The 5,080-nt window shown below is 42.9% G+C and overlaps 1 protein-coding gene across 1 annotated transcript in view; it reads left to right on the top strand.

The window, feature by feature from the left end:
* Positions 1–5,080, top strand: part of ENOX1 (ecto-NOX disulfide-thiol exchanger 1) — a 271,625-nt gene that overhangs the window by 205,481 nt on the left and 61,064 nt on the right. The gene's annotated exons all lie outside the window — the stretch shown is intronic.

Genomic DNA, 5,080 nt, shown 5'->3' with positions numbered 1-5,080 from the left:
GCTGTAGCTCCCAGCCTTTTTTTTTTTTCTTCTGGGATTTATTTACCTTCTATAGCTGTCACTGAAGCTGAGAGCCGGCTCCAGCTCTGAGGCCGTTGCTGCTGAAAGCAGGTATCTGGGGTTTGTTTAGCTTCTATAATTGAAGCATTGTTGCTTTCGGAGCTTAGAGCTGGGCCGCAGCAGGCGGGGAACCTTGGCTTCCTCTATCACTTAGAGCAAGCAACCCTTCTGTTCGCTTCAGCTGCCTGGCTGCCGGTTGCCATCTTGGTTGACAGTTAATTTGCATATCACCCTGATTAGCCAATGGGAAGCGTGTCAGAGGTATGGTTAATTACCATGTTTGTCTATTATTAGATAGGATTATATTAGTTTCAGGTTTACAACATAGGGATGAAACATTTACATCACTTATGAAGTGATCACCCTGAAATATCTAGTACCCATCTGACACTACATAGTTATTAGAATACTAGTGGCCCATTGCACGAAGATTCGCACAATAGTCCTTCCTTCCCCTGGCTGCTGGCACTGGTTTTTCTCCAGCACCTGGGACCTAGGCCTTTGGTCTGGCCTCAGTAGCGAGGCTTGGCTTCTCTACTCTGGCTACTCCCAGCTCCTCCTTTTTTTTTTTCCAGCTCCTCCTTGAGCAGAGGCCAGGACTGGCTGGAAGCCTGGGTCGCCCCTGGTGTCCCAGGCCCCCAACCCCTCCTTAAGTGGAGCCCAGGGCCGGATGGAAACTTGGCTTCCTCCATTGCCGGGAGCAACCCAAGCCTCCTGCTTGCTCCAGCTCCATGGCCGCCGCCATCTTCAGTCATCTTCAGTCTTCGCTCTGCACCTGTGTATGCAAATTAACTGCCGTCTTTGTTGGGTTAATTTGCATACTCTTCCTGATTGGTGGGTGTAGCGGAGTGACACCAATTTGCATGTTTCTCTTTTATTAGTGTAGATTACTGACTGTATTCCTTATGCTGTATTCTACATCCCTGTGAATGTTTTGTAATTTCCAATTTGTACTTCTTAATCCCTTCACTTTTTCAACCATCTCTCCAACCTCCTTCCCATCTGGCCACCATCAATTTGTTTTTCCCACCTATGAGTTTGTTTCTGTTTTGTTTATTTGTTTATTTGAGGTTTTTGATTCCACATATAAATGAAATTATATGTGAAGTTTCTTTTGTGTGTGTGTTTTTTAAAGCATAGTTTCTTGGGTCACAGCTCCAGATATTCTGAGTTAATTGGTCTTGTATGTGGCCCAGGAATCAGCATTTTAAGGCCCCCCAGCTTTAAAAACCACATTCCTTGACTATTCTTTTAGGAAGTAAAAATAAGTGTGGCTCAGTTGGTTGGAGCACCATTCCATGCATTGAAGAATGGCAGGTTCAATTTCTGGTTAGGACACAGACCTGGGTTACAGCTTCGATCTCCAATTTGGACCTGAACTGGAGGCAACCTGGTGATGACTCTCACTCTCTCTTTCTTTCTCCCTCTCTCTCCCTTCCTCTCTCTAAAATCAGTTTTAAAAAAGTATATCCTTGGGTGAGGAAAACATTTTTTTTTTTAAGTATAAATAAACTTCAGCAGCTAAGATGCTTAAAATCACAAGGAGTCAGAGAAGTACAAAACTTTTAAAGGATGAAGAATCTTTGTATTATTAGACTGACAAATATTAGGAAGTTGGATAATGTTAAGCGTTTGTGTGGATGTGGGACACAGTAACTCTTATATACTGCCAGTGGGTGGGTAGACTGGTGAAGCCATTCTGTGGAGTAGCTTTGGCTAAGTAACTCCTTAGGCACACCCTATGGACCAGCAGTTCTGTGGCTGGAAACATAGCAAGGGATCCTCCCTAGGCCCATTAGGGAATGTGCACCAGCATGTTCCTTTGTAGCCTTGTGTAGGGGAGGGAGAAATGAAGATAATCGGAGTGGCCTTTGCTGGGAGAGTACATTAGGTATAATTGGGAGAATGCACTCCAAAGAATATTATGCAGCATCAGCAGCAATAGATTATTTATACAGGGCAGGGCAAAAGTAGGTTTACAGTTGTTTGTATGGAAAATAATACAATAATCCTATATAATAAAAGGCTAATATGCAAATTGACCAAACAGCAGAATGACAGTTTGCTAAGACATCACCAACCACCAGGGGGCAGATGCTCAATGCAGGAGCTGCCCCCTGGTTTCAGTGCATTCCCACGGGGGAGCGCTGCTCAGCCAGAAGCAGGGTTCACAGCTGGCAAGCACAGCAGTGGTGGCAGGAGCTTCTCCCACCTCCACAGCAGTGCTAAGGATACCTCAGGGGATGTCCTAAACCAGCAGTCGAACATCCCCCAAGGGGTCCTGGACTGCGAGAGGGTGCAGGCCAGGCTGGGGGATCCCCTCCCCAGTGCACGACTGTCATGTACTGGGCCTCTAGTTAATAAATAATAATACAAGAATAAACTCTGTGTTTTGTAGACTCACAACTATAAACCTACTTTTGCTCCACCCTGTGTACATATTAAAATGGACGGACCTTAAAAACATAATGCTTAGTAAGTAAATGTGATCCTGTCACTTACATAAAAATGCATACTCAAATAAGAACATTATATATTTTAGAAAAACACATTCGAATAAAAAAGTAGAAACTATTGAAAGTGGTTATCTACATATGAGAATAAAAGGAGGTAGGAATAAGAAAGAAGACATTTTATTTAAAAAGTGTGATATCAAGAAATGAGATAGGATGGAAGCTTAAAAATGGGCAGTGACATAAAGGGAAAGGGTGTGTGTGTATTTAATTTTTAAAATTTCTAATTTTTAACTATGGTACAGTTTGTATAACATAAAATTGACCATCTTAGCCATTTTAAGTGTAGTCTATTAGTGGTAGCTACATTTATACTGGCATTTTAACAATATTATATTCCCTATGCTGTTCATTACATCCCCATGACATTGTGTGTGTGTGATTTAATAGAATGAAGAAGTGTTATAAATGCGTAAATGAAATAGCAGACTTTAATGGGATTCTCACTTTCCCTCTTCTTTATTCACAGCATTGGTAATAATAGCTGAGAGTTAAACCCAAGTAGTATTCCTTTCTTTGTCCTTTCCCCAACCTTAGTCAAGTTCTTTTGATTTTTTTTCTCATTACTCGAGCAGTATATGCTCCTTAGAGACATAGCAGAAAATTACAAGCAAAAATTAACAGAAACATCCTTAAACCCACTCTCCCAGAAATGGTATCCTGATCCTTTTCAATGAATATGTTGCAGTTCAGTGAAAACTTTTAGAAACCTGAAATTTTTGTTCAGGGAACAATGTTTGATGCACTTCTTCTATGTCCTGAGACATTTTAAAAATCTTCATTTTTTAAAAAAAATATATAGTTGTACTGATTTCAAAGAGGAAGAGAAAAATAGAAACATCAATGATGAGAGAGAATCACTGATCAAGTGCCTCCTACACACCCCTTACCAGGGATCGAGCCCGAGACCCAGGCATGTGCCCTGACCGGGAATCAACCCATGACCTCCTGATTCATAGGTCGATGCTCAACCACTGAGCCACTCTGGCCAGGCTGTGCAGCTTCATTTTTAATGGCTGCATAGTTTTCCATTGTACAGATGTGCCATCATTAATGTAGCCAAGCCCTTCTGTTGGACAGAGGTTGCTCTAAATTTTGCTATTCTAAGTGCTCAGGGAACACACATAAGCAACCTGCCTTTGAAGATAATTTCCTGCCCTTCAATTTGGTTCATTTTAAAGGAGGTTTAAAGATTAGATTTGAAATTATCTAATGATGTAAAAATTTACGTGGCACCGCTTGGTCAGAGTGGCTCAGTTGGTCATGTGCACGGAAAGGTTGCTGGTTTGATTCCTGGTCAGGGCACATACCTGGATTGAGGGTTTGATCCCCAGTCAGAGAGCGTATGAAAGGCAATCAGTTGATGTTTCTCTCTCACACGCGTGTTTCTCTCTCTCCCTTCCTCTCTCTAAGCATGTGCTCAGGTGAGGATTAAAGAAAAACAAAAAACACATTTACTTGACATCATCAAAGTCAGCACCAGATCCCCTCAGAACTGGACGAGTCATGAATGAGAATGAAGGAACAGAGTCATTCCTCACTGTTTGTAAACTGTCATTTTAGGTACTTGTCACAGTGCTGAAGCACAAGACGGGCTCCCTGGTTTCTGTACCTTAATCAATCGATGCATAAATCACATGGAGTGTTCAGGGAGCCAGTGTGGGATGTGTGTTTTACCTCACCTGCGAGCAGCTGGTGAAATAGGAGGCACTGAGTTATTAGAAAATTGCAAGGGAATCACTGTTTATGCTTGAGGACCAAGGTAGGTTCTTCAGCTTGTATTGGGTGCCAGAGTAGGAACAGAGCAAGCCAACCCAAGGGAACGCAGTGTGTTTTTCTGAGTACTTACTCCCCCAACATGCCCCGAAAGGAGTGGTTTTGAAGGAAATCTTTTAATCCTTCCAGTTGGTGGGTTTACCCATCAGAAGCCGAGTGCCAGTGTTTATCCAGGCCTTTCCATGAAGAGCTGGCTGGGAAGCTCTGCAGCCAGTTTGTCAGGGGCCCAAAGAGGCAGGGAAACACTAATATGTTCACAGCATTAGGGCAGCATCTACTATGGACAGGAGGAGAAGAAATGCGCTTCTGTCTCTTTAAACTAGCCCTCTGTTGTCAGGAGGCTTTGAATAGACCTAGCTGTTTCCAGAACCTGTTCTGAAGCTCTTGAATGTGCCCCAGCCCGTGTGTGTATTAATATACAACCCGTTCCAAAGAATTAGTGCTGGGCAGCGCTGTGCTTGGCAGACAGGCAAGCCTCCACCAGTTACAGTTGAGAGGGCAAGGAAAGGTTTACCAAAATCCCGCTCAGTGGCCCGGCTTAAAAATAGCAGCATAGGCCATAGCTTAGTGTTTTGACAGCTTATATCAGCAGTTTTCTCGGCTGATATATTGATTGCAGTTTGGACTTCAGTCCTGCTGATCTAATAAAACATCACTGTCATAACAGAGAAAGTAAAAGGATCCTTCGTGGCCCCAGCCACCTGGTGAAGTAGCTTTACTGTCATAAGTAA

This window comes from Myotis davidii, unplaced genomic scaffold (assembly GCF_000327345.1).
Source record: "Myotis davidii unplaced genomic scaffold, ASM32734v1 scaffold70, whole genome shotgun sequence".
NCBI lineage: Eukaryota > Metazoa > Chordata > Mammalia > Chiroptera > Vespertilionidae > Myotis > Myotis davidii.
This window is presented reverse-complemented; position numbering and strand designations above follow the sequence as displayed.